The following is a 12,557-nucleotide window of genomic DNA, read 5'->3' as shown; positions in this document are numbered from 1 at the left end:
AATATTGGAGGAAGTTTATCTCTAACTTCTCTTCTATAGTAGCTCCTATGCATGCAGTGACAAGTGTGAAGCATGCTTTCCAATGGGGAGGCAAGCAGCAAAAAGCTTTCGAATCTTTGAAAGAGAAGATTAGTTCAGCTCTAGTCCTTGCATTACCAGATTTGAGATAGCCATTTGAGATACAAACCGATGCTAGTGATTATGCCATGGGTGTAGTTCTTCTACAACATGGTAAGCCTATTGCTTTTCATTCTGAAACTTTTAATGGTGCTGTTGTAAGTTATCCTACATATGATAAGGACTTGTATGCATTGGTACAAAGCGTCAAAAAGTGGAAACACTATTTGATGGGCAAAGAAATTGTTATACATACCGACCATCAGCCCTTACAGTACTTGCAATCACAAAGCAATTTACAACAGTCACGACACTTCAGATGGATGGGCTTCTTGCAACAGTTCCATTTGGTAATAAGGTACAAGAAAGGTACTTTGAATAAGGTTGCTGAAATGCTTTCAAGGCCTATTATTGGTGCTGTTACTTTACTTAAGAATGATTCCATTGTACATGATAGTTACATAGAACAATATGCATTCGATGATGACTTTAAAGATGTGTATGCTAACTTGAGTAAAGGGAATCATGTAGAGGAAAATGACTATCAAATGCATAACAATTTGTTGTTTCATTTGGGAAAGTTGTGTATACCACAGGGGGAGGGAATAAATGTCATAAGAGAAGCTCACTCTTCTCTTATTGTTGGCCATTTTCGTGTAAGCAAAACAATTGCACATCTACAGAGGTATTTCTATTGGCCTCGCATGGTAGATTCTATTTCAAGGTTCATAAGAGGTTGTTCATTATGTGCTATAAGCAAGCCTAGTAATAGGAAGCTTGGCTTGTATACTCCTTTGCCGGTACCTTCTAGACCATGGGAGAGCATCTCTATGGATTTTGTAGGAGGTTTGCCAAAATCTAGAAAGTAGCATGATTATTTATATGTAGTAGTTGATCGTTTCAGAAAAATGTGTATACTTATGCCTTCTAAGAAAACTATAACTGCTGAATTATTTTTTCATCATGTATGGATTCACTTTGGTTTGCCTACTTCCATCATTAGTGACAGGGATTCCAGATTTGTGGGGAATTTTTGGTCCAACCTATGGGAGATGATGGACACAAAGTTGAAGAAAAGTATTGCTTTCCATCCGCAAATAGATGGACAAAATGAAGTTGTGAACAGAACCATTGTGCACCTCTTGAGAGGATATTGCAGCAAGCATCCCAAGCTTTGGGATGAACATTTTCACTACATACAGCATGCTTACAACCGTGCCAAGCACTCTTCCACAAACACCTCACCGTTTGAAGCTTGTTTTGGTTACTTGCCAATCACCTCTTGATTTCATTCTTGAGAAAGATGTCACCATTGAGGGACATAGTGATATTGACAAAGCTCGTTCATTCATTGAAATAATTCAGAAAATACATCAGCAAATTCAAAAACAGCTTGACAAGAGTCAAGGCAAGTACAAGGAAAGACATGACAAGCATAGAGTCGATCACAAGTTTCAAGAAGGGGATGAGGTATGGATGTACATTAGTAAGGAAAGGATGCAAGGAGAAGGTAAAAAGCTGAAGCCTATTCGTTATGGTCCATTCAAAATCCTCAAGAAGGTTGGAAATAATGCTTTTCAATTAAATTTGCCTTCCTACATGCAAATGTATTCTATTGTCAATGTGGAGAACTTATGTTTGTATGAACCTCCTTTGATTGCTGATCATGAAAGTGTTGTTCAAATACCATCTATAGAAGATTTATCACCAGAATTCTCAGATGAGTTGAAAGAAGATACATTCCTTGACAGAAGGACACGCACTTCAAGGAGGGGCAGTGTAGATTATGTTTGGGTTGGTTTCAAAGGCAGCAAACCGAACAAGGTAAAGTGGATGGAGGTGGATAGAGTGAGGGAGCTATAACCTCACCTCTTTAACAGGTAGTTGAAGGCTTTTTGGGTCCAAAAGCTTCCCAATGGGGAGGTGTGATCAGGTGCTCCTGTCCTAAGTGTTGTAAAATGCTCAAAATTTAAAATACTTAGAACTGGTTCAAAGTTGAACTACTAGAAATTTCTCGTCTTCCTGATTCCGGCACCGCAAACGGTTCGAAAAATGGTCGCCGTATGAGAAAGTTATGGCAAAAAGAAGAATTTCTCAGTAACATTGAAATTTTGAATTTTTCAAAAAAAAAATAAAAAGAATATTCCACAGAATAATCCAAGGAATATTCCTTGGAATATTCCTTTTTGGGCAGCCAATCACAAGTTGCCACGTGGCAGACTCGGAGGCAGCCACGTGGCCTGGATGACATCGGCAAATGTACGTTGAACAACAAATGGCAAGCTGCCATGTGGCAAGCCCGGAGGGCGCCACGTGGCCCAAGGGTGACGTCAGCAAAGCTGAGTGCATGTTTAAAATTTTGTTGGCAGCGGAGAGGTTTGATCACACGACCTCCTTCCCACAAAGCACACACCTTACCATTACACCACAACAACGTGTCTTGTTAAGTGGGCCAGTAGACATCAAATTGAGTTTTGAATTTGTTTTGGCGGGGCCCCAATGGGGCCAGCCCCGTAGGGCTAGCCCCCATGCCATACAACCCAGCCCTGGAACCGTGGGCCTAGACCCTTAACCGCTGGCGCGCAATCCGAGGAAAACTGCCAGATGTTAAATCTGTTCAGATGCAGTTCAACTAATCGTTTAATGCGTGGTCTATCTGGCGGTATTTTTGGCGGAGCGCCAAATTTGGGCAGTCCCGCCATAATTGGCGGTGCTAACTAGACTTCAACTACGGTCAGCTGGAGTTTTTTTAGGCCAAACTGGAGGGAATCTTTAATGAGCCATAACTTTGGCTAGGAAAGGCGGTTTTGGACGAATTTATTTTATTTTATTTTGGGTATTTTCGACCTTCTGAAGCCATTGGTGCAGGTCTTACAGCCATCTAAGGTCATTTTCAGAGGTTTTGGAGCCGTGGAAGTTCTAGGAGCCACCAGGGCCCAGTATTGGGAGAACTGTATAAGGTTGCAGGTATCCATTGGAGGTGAACCAGTAGTCAATCCTGAAGGATTCAAGTGTTCTGAATCCGTTTTTACCATCTATTCCACCTGTAGATCCTTCTATTCAGCTGTATATTCAATTTTAGCATTTAATTAAAACAAGGATAGGCCCATTTGGGAGCCTTGGACCCAGTAGACGTAGCCCAGGAGGGGTGAACTGCTTCACCAACTTCTTTTGCATCTGTGGTTGATTTATTTTGCAGAACAAATTTGTTTTAGTGTGTTAAACAGTAAAAGGAAATAAAGTTGCTATACTTAAATGGGTCATGAACAGCTGAAATTTTCATTTGTTTTCTTTCTGCAAGACATGGACATGTTTTAAACGTGTATATATCTGAATTGAATACCTTGCAAACCATTTACAAGTAGTTTCAAATTCATATCAGATTGCATCCCCCTTTTTTTTACAGCAGAATGTGAGGAAGAAAAAGGCAGATTTTGAATGCAGATAATGAAATGTAGAGACTGTGTAGAACTCAGAAAAAACACAAGCGAACTTTTGAATTTCTCTTTCCTTGCTTTTTTCAACCAATACTCTATTTTTAATCCACCACCTTATCTAGACATATCATATGCAGAGCAAGATTCCGAGCCTACCTCATTCGCAGCTCGAATTTGAAAAAAAAATTGACTTTTTCTGCTGCAGAGCTACTCTCTAACCTTCCTGTAGAAAGCCTCCTATAGATGGTGTTCCTGCTCCTGTAGAATGTAGTTGTGCTCCTGTAGAGCCCGATAGGCAGGAGGTTTTTGAAAAACTGGCAAAAACCGACTGGTTTGCTATTCTGAAGGTGGTAGATGAGTATTGCAGTTGAGAACTTCGTAAATGAAAATCAAACAAAGGGTGGTGGAGGCTTAGACCGCACTGTACTTAACTAATGGTGTAATCCGCAGTGAGGAGGTGAGGTGGCCAGATGGGTATGTTATCCCCATCTGGAGCGTTGGTCCTATGCCAGTGTAATTATGGTTCTTCATGTTGCCTGACCGCAATCACCTCCCTTACTCCCGTTATACGCCGCCACCACTACTGGTTCCAAATGTTTTCCTCCCGAGTTGACATGCCACACGTGTTGACTACGTATTTGATCAACAGTTTGAATTATATGAGGCTCAATTGAATTCCACGAGGGTGTGTGAACTAAACAAGGGTGGCCAGTTAGCTGGCCACTGATTCTGCTTAATCGTGACCATTCCCATAGTTCATGCAGTCTTGAAATAATATTCATGCAATCGAGGAATAGATTTAGCCACTTACCTGCTTAGTCGCTATTGTGCTATGCATGCTTCGGACTTTGGCACTTCATTTCCTCGTTGTTGTTGCTGTTGGTGCTCTGCATGCTCGGCCTTCAGCTTATGCTGATGATTTCTCGATCAAGATCTGCTCCTTACATGCTTCATACATCTTGCTGCGTTGACCTTGTCTCTGGAGTTTGTTTTTCCAAGGGATCAATTACTACATGAATCCTACAGGATTTCCTGTAGCTGCTTCTCCTTCTGAAATTTAGGCTGATGCTTGAGTAGGCTTAAAAAGACATCTGGAAAAGGTTTTGAATGAAAGACATAACAGCTGGGAGGTATCAGGTAAGAATAAGCAAGAAGAACGCTACTACTTTATTTGTCATCATTTTTTTTGTGTTTACAGAATGAAAGAAACATAATTTATGTATTGGTCTGTGCAGGGAAAGAAATGTAAGTGGAAGTGTGAGTGCATAGGGGTGGAATGGAGAGTTAGGTGGATGGATGGTGGCAGGGAGGTCCATCGGCCTTCTAGACAAACTTCCAGCCCTCAGGTTCTTTTCTAAACTTGATTTTGGCCTTTCTGTAGTTTCTACAGGATCCTCCTGTAGAATACACAAAGTTTCCTGTAGGATGCGAAATTTTTATAACAAATGAGACCGAGGCTTGGAAAAGGATAACGATGATGGAGGGATGGACTATGAAGGGTGTATGCAACCTGGCCATATCTTTTTCTCTTGTGTGAAAATCCTACAACCTGCAATTCATTCAAAAGAAGTGAGGATTTGTTCTCTTCTTTTCTTTTTTCTTTTTTTTCTTTTTTTTTGAGACATCTGGGGTGCCTCCAGGAGGTTTTCACCCTCACTGCCTGCCTTGGGTGCCTCCAAGAGGTTTTCACCCAGGGATCTTTTTTTTTTTTTGCTCAGGGTGTGGGTGGAGTGGAGACAGGGACCTGCTCCACTACCAACACTGTTTTTCCTAGATCTTCAATGAACTCTTGCTTGGAAAGGGGCTTCCTGTAGACCTTCAATCTATGCCCATTGACAAGCATGGGGATGGCTTCTTCATCTATGGTCCAGATAAAGACTGAACCATTGTCATTGCATTTTTCTACTGTATATGGTCCCAGCCATCTTGCCCTCAGTTTGCCCTTGAAATTTTTATATCTTGAATCATACAACAGCGCCCAATCTCCTTGCTAGAATTGTTTTTCTTTGAGGTGTCTGTCATGCCATATTTTCCTTTGAAGTTGGACTACCTCTGAGTGGAGTAGGGCATGCATTCTCTGTTCATCCAATCCATTTCCTGAAGCAATCTTTCCTTTTGTGCATGGTTGAGATCTAGGTCCAGTTGAGATGCCATCTTTAATGTGTTATATTCAAATTCTATTGACAACAGAGCCTTTTTCCCGTAGACCAACACATAGGCCGTAAACCCTGTGGTGGTTTTCCAGGTGCTGTTATAGGTCCAGGTGGCCTCAACCAATCGATCTGCCCAATCCTTTCTGCTGCTGCTCACTACCTTTGTCAAAATCCATTCCAAAGCTCTGTTGGTGACTTCCACCTGTCCATTTTCTTGTGGATGATAAGGGGTGGAAGTTTTGTGCTTAATCTTGTGGTGTGTGAGCAGATCTTCAACCAAATTGGAGGTAAACTGACTCCCTTGATCTGTGACTAACGCTCTTGGATAGCCAAACTTGTAGAAGATATTTTCCCTCAAAAACTTAACTACTTTTTCTTTTGTTTCAACTTTGATCGCCTTTGTCTCTGCCCATTTTGTCAGATAATCAGTACACACAATGATGTAAGATTTTTGTTTTGAAGGAGGGTTGATAGGACCCACAAAGTCCATGCCCCACTTTTCAAATGGCTCGAAAGCCACTTGAGGTTGCAGGGGAATTTCATCCCTTGGAGTCGGTTTCCCCATCCTTTGACATCGGTCACATTGGCTGATGTATCTCCTAACATCTTGATGAAGAGTGGGCCAATAGTAACCTGCCTGCAAAATTTTGAAGGCAGTCCTCTTTGCTGCAAAGTGGCCCCCACAAGGCCCATCATGACAGGTTAGGAGGATGTCAAAAACTTCCTCCTCCCTAACACATCGCCTCAAAATATGATCTGGGCCAAGTTTAAAAAGATTGCCCCAATCCAAGTGAATGGGGCACTTTTCCTCACAATCTTGCTCTTCTCTTTTGAGGACAGGTGTGGCGGAAATTGTGTTGAAACTAAATAATTTTCTATATCAGCAAACCATGGAGAGAGTACTAAAATAGAAAATAGGTGTTCATCTGGCATTTGATCATCCACCACTCCTTCTTCACCTGTAGGCAAATCTAGTCTAGACAGAAAATCAACAACAACATTTTCCTTACCGGGCTTATCAACAATAGTCAAATCAAATTGCTGCAATAAAAGTAACCATCTAATGATATGAGCATTTACATCTATTTTATTCATCAAATACCTAATTTCAACATGATCAGTGTGTACGAATGTTTGATAGCCAGTGTTTTAGTGTCTGAACTTGTTTAGGGAATGGACTACAACTAGGAGCTCCTTTTCGGTTACAGTGTAGTTTAATTCTGCCTTGGCCAGGTTTTTACTAACAAAATATATTGCATAAGGCAGCTTCTCTTCAACTTGCCCTAAGGCCGCTCCTATCGCTTTCTTCTAGGCATCTGTGTGAATGTGGAAAGGCAGGGCCCAGTTTGGACCTCTCAAGATTGGGGTAGTTACCAACTTACCTTTCAAGGCATCTAGAGTCTCTTGAAGTTGTTAGTCCATATAAACTCAGCATATTTTCCCAAAAGACCAAACAATGGAGAGGCTATCTTACTAAAATCCTTAATTAATCTTCTATAATACCCTGATAAGCCTAGAAAACTCTGAACATCTCTTACCTTTTGAAGAGGTGGGACCCTTTGGATGATAGCAATCTTGCTGAGATCTACCTGTAATGCTTGTTGAGAAATTGTATGACCTAGCACGGTCCCTTCAGTCATCAGGGATTTGCATTTTTTAGGACTGAGGGACAGGTTCATTTCAATACACTTGGCTAAAACTTTTCCCAGATTAGTCAAAGCTTCCTGGAAGTTAGAACCATAAGGGGTAAAGTCATCCATATAGATCTCCACTGAATCATGAACTAGTTCAACAAATATGCTTAGTAGTGCTCTCTAGAAAGTGGCGGGAGCATTGCACAACCCAAAAGGAAGGACTTGGTATGCAAAAGTACCCCATGGACAAGTGAAGGTGGTCTTATCTTGGTCTTCTGGGTTAATTTGGATCTGGTTGTACCCGCTAAACCCATCTAGGAAGGAGAAGAACTTCTTCCCTGCTAGGCCATCTTACACTTGATCTATGAAAGGCAAAGGGAAATGGTCCTTCTTGGTGGCCTTGTTTAGCTCTCGATAATCTACACAGATTCTCCACTTCCCGTTTTTCTTTGGCACTAGCACCAAAGGAGAAACCCATTCGTTGTTGGAGATGGGGTAGATGAATCTTGCATCCAACAACTTTTGCAGTTCTTCTTTGACGTTTTCTTTAAGGGATGGATTCATCCTCCTTTGAGGCTGCCTAACTGGTTTACAATCTTCTTTAATGTAAATGTGATGAGTACAGACTGAAGGGTGGACTCCCTTCATCTCCTTATAGCTCCAAGCAAAAGCATCCAAGTGATTCTTCAATAAGCTACACAGTTCTTTCTCCTGAGAGGTGGATAGGGATGAGTTGATCTTCAAAGTTTTTTCTGGGCCAAATTCCACATTCTTAACTCGGAGGGAGGTCGGATCAGCCACACAGAGATCAACTAAAGGATTAGCTTGGGTTTCTTCCACCAGCTCTTCTAAGGGCAACACACTGGGGGGTGGATTCTGAATCAAGTTCTCAATAAGATCATCCTCGGTTTGTGGACCCCCCATGGTAGCTTCTACTATACACAATGGTGCGGAATAGACTTCATCCTCATCTTCCTCCTCCAACCAAAGAGGTAAATCATTTTCTAGCAGAGATTTGGTAGGAGGATAGAGGACTAGCTATTTGGACATATGCCCATTCTTGATTTTCATGTTCCCAGGTCGACAACTGATGTAGGCATCTGCAGTAGCCAACCGAGGTCTTCCCAGGATGAGAGGGTACCCACTGACCTTGCCTTTGGTTGGAGAACTGAGAAATCAGCAAGATACTCCCAGGAATCAATAGATACCATGACATCTTCCACAATCCCCTCAGGGGTTATGGTGGAGCGGTCTACCAACTGCAATATTGTTGAGGTCTTTCTTAGGGAACCCTGAAGGTTGAGTTTGAGCATAGTGTCCCTGGTCATCACATTAATGGAAGCCCCTAGATCAATCAAGGTATGGGGGATTATGGTACAATTGATGTGGACATCGACTACAGGACTCTCAGGGTCGAGATATTTCGGACAAATTGCCTACCTCAACATCAGGTCGGACAGTTGTCTTATGACATTGATAGTTGGGGCATCTCTCTTTCACCTACCTGGGTGTCTGAAGCACTTCTCCTTGATCATCTTGTTGTATATAGGCACATCCTTTATGGCCTGGAGAAGTGGTATTTTTACACATAACTATTTTAGTTCTCCCAGAAGTTCAGTTTCTTCTGGGGTCGGTTGTGTGGTTCCAGTTAGTCTCTTAGGAAAGGGTGGAATGACTTTGGGTTCACTTTCCTATTTTTCTTCCTCATCCTCCTTAGGAGGAGGAGGTTGGCTATCTGGGAGAACCTTCCCAGATCGTAGGTTAATCTCCTGAATCTCCACAACATAGGTTGGGCATGATGTTTCCCCACTATATACCTGCTGGGCCTGTCGGTTGTTGGGGTTCGGGTTTGGTTGAGCAGGTATTTGGGGTTGTCTTGGAGGAGAAGGAGGTAATGGTTGTGGGTGAGCAGGTGGTGGAGGCAAAATAGTGGGAGGAGAGTTATACTGGGGCCTCCACTGCGGATGAGGTGCATTCCACTGAGGCAGTGGCTGAGCATAAGAGTGAAACAAGAGAGCAACTGGAGGAGCCTAGTATTGAGGAGGATATGACCAAGGAGGGGGTGTGGACCAGGAAGGATGAGCAGGGTGACACCAAGAAGGCATGGAAGTGGCTTGATTGGGGTTGTAATAGCTCTGGGAGGTCCCTTGCATTCCCTGCTAGTAAGGTTGGGGTCCATGTGGCCTCCTTTGGTTCATGAAATAGAGTGGTTCAGTGGCTCCTTCATCCCCCGATATGCATCTTTGATTCTGGGCAAGGAAGGGCACTGATTCGTAGGATGGTATTGTTCACAGACTACACACACTTCTATAGAGTGCAATGGACATTCGTTCCTAGGATGCTTTCTCATGCACCTGGGACAAAAGATGGCCAAAGCTCTCTCGGCTTCCTCTTGTTTCCTTTTGATATGCAAGGTATCCATTTGCATGGCAAGAGTCTGCCTCACCTTACTCTTGAAATCTTCTAGCCGATTCTCAAGTTCGTTTCTAAGGGATGAACTAGATGAGGATGTACTGGCTAAAGGTTGACTTCCCCTACCTCTCTTTCTAGCTGACCTGGAATGGTTTCTAAACATAGTCTTTATGTCATCATAAGGTAGTTGGTAGATGTCTCCCCCAGCCAGCAAATGGAGGGTATCTAGAAGGTCTTCAGGGACTCCTCTGAGCAGAACCAACTTCAGAGATTCAGGGTCAAGTGTGCACCTGGCCCTTTTATAACTGAGTTGAAACCTCTCTTCATAGTCTTCCAAAGATTCATCACTACCCATGGTCATTTGGAATATTTCCTCCTTTGTTTCCTTTGACCTACAATAGTCCCAGTATTTTTTGTTAAAGGCTTGCTGCATCTGAGCCCAAGTTGTGATACTATTTTCAGGTAACCCCATGAACCAGTGCAAGGCTGCATCCTTGAGGGTAGAAGGAAACAGTTTCAACTTCTGCTCATCTTCTGCATAGTCATAGGTTCGACAGAGAACAGAAAATTCAAACAAGAAAGTATCAGGATCTTCGGTAGTCAGTCCATGGAAGTGAGGTAAGGTTGAAGGACTTATGTTTTTCATTTTTGTGTCCCCATTGGTCTCTCAGATAGGAAAGGCACCTTCTATTCTTTCCCCATTCCCTCTAACGTTTCTGTTTTCAGCCATGGTCTCAGGAGGAATGGTTTCTTGCTCTTCTTCTGTTATAGGATCTTCATATATCTCTGGAGGTTCACCTATAGGATCTTCTGGATCACTGCCACCAAAGAAGAGAGAAGGGTGACTCAGTGATGTGTTGGGGGTGTTGGGTAGGAATTTTCCTGAATTGTCTCTGTTCCTACAAGGCATGAAAGGAAATCTCTTTTTTTGGGTGATTTTTGTGTTTCTTTTTCTGCTTGTACCTGCAAAAACTAAAATGGATTGAACAAAAAATTGCAACTAACTAAAATAAACCTTGCTGAAATGAAAATTGCAAAATTGAAATGAAAGCAGGAAATGACTATTCTACCTTGTTGAAATGAAATTGCAGAATTGAAATGAAAGCAGGAAATGCCTAATCTACTCTTGCTGAAATGAAATTGCAGAATTGAAATGAAAGCAGGAAATGCCTAATCTACGAGCCTTGTTGAAATGAAAGCAGGAAATGCCTAATCTACGCTTGTTGAAATGAAAGTAGGAAATAAACTACTTAACAAAATGTTGCAGTAAAAAAAAATAGAAGAAAAGCAATAATCACAAAATACTCTGACGCTTCCCTGGCAACGGCGCCAAAAAGAGTGGTGAGATCCAGTATTGTAGCAATAATGCTACAACTCCTGGGGCTTCCTTCTTTACTTTTATCAACCCGGTAGTTCGTAACAAACTTGGAAGCGACGGTGCTATGTGCACAAGTACTAGCTCTTACTGCAGGCTGTCACTTGATCAGCTGGCACAAGTTCGCTAGGAGCTTAAGCTAACTTCTATGAGTTCTCAGAAGAAGCTTTTACTGTGATGGAAGAGAGCTAATTCTACAGGGGCTATTCTACTTGCACAAAGAGAAGGAAAACTGAAATGAAACATGAACCCTAGCAAACCCTAGTTTATCCATTGACCCTACTTTTGGAAGAAAAGAGATGGAAACTACTGGAATGGATTCATTGACTATAGAAAAGGTACATTGCATTTATTCAAGCTACTTCTGAAGAAAAATGAGAAGAAATCATCTTTTTGTACTGTTGAGTATATTTATGTGGAATTATTATGCTTATGGTTTAACTGATTGTGACTGTGCAGAGGTTTGGTGGCTAAGGAAGATGGAGTTGGCTTTTTTTGAAGATGAGGAAAGTGTGGAGGGGTCCTAAGAAGTCCCTAGTACCCTTTTGGAGACTTCCATTGTGATCAGACTTCGAAAAATCACTCGCATGAACTTCTATAGGAGGCTGCAGGGGATCTACAGGAGTTTTTACAGGAGAATCTACAGGAGGAGGCCGAAAGTGTTTTTTGGAGGTTTGAAGGTGGAAAATTGATGGGAAATGGGAAATGAAGGTGTTGAAGTGTCTAGGACTCTGTCAATGAAGATCAGGAACGAAGAAGATGGTTCGATTTGTTCAAAGTTCAAGAAAGCAACTTTCTACAAAAACGCAGAAATTAGGGCAGGTTGGCGAAATGTGGCAAATGAGTGGGGAAATCTTGAGATATGAGTTGGTACAGGTTGTGATATGGAGGAATGACAAGCTGGAATGTTCTACAAGTGAGCTGCACACTTACTTCTCAAAACTGACCTAAGCAAGAACAAAAAAAACAAAGTTTGTCTATTTTGACCTAAAATCTGACCTAAAAACAGTGAACTGTTGAACAGAAATTTATGAACAAAAAGTTATGTGAGAAAGCCATGGTAAATGAACAAGAAAGGATCTAAACATATGAATCCAAATGAATATCAACTTCTCCAACTCAAAACATCACACTAGAAATTGCATGAAGGGAAAAGACTATGCTTTTGATTGCATCAATAGTGCCTTGACCTAAAATCATGGTCCCAAGGAGGGAGAAAGGAGATCAAGACCAGCTGGTAGCCTTTTTGGATCTTTCACTGTTACTACAACAAATTACTTAAGCAACTTGAAGCAAGAACAACTAATTTAACCATCAAAACTAACCTATTTTACCAAAGCAATATTTAACCTAAACAACATAAATCATCTTATGGATGCAAGAAAAAAGGGTATAAATACACAAAGGAGGTGTTGGGCAGCTTAGGTTG

The sequence above is a fragment of the Pinus tabuliformis genome, chromosome 1_1 (assembly GCF_031772625.1).
Source record: "Pinus tabuliformis cultivar Carrire ecotype Pingquan chromosome 1_1, CPIR1, whole genome shotgun sequence".
Taxonomy (NCBI): Eukaryota; Viridiplantae; Streptophyta; class Pinopsida; order Pinales; family Pinaceae; genus Pinus; species Pinus tabuliformis.
Note: the sequence above shows the minus strand (reverse complement) of the source record.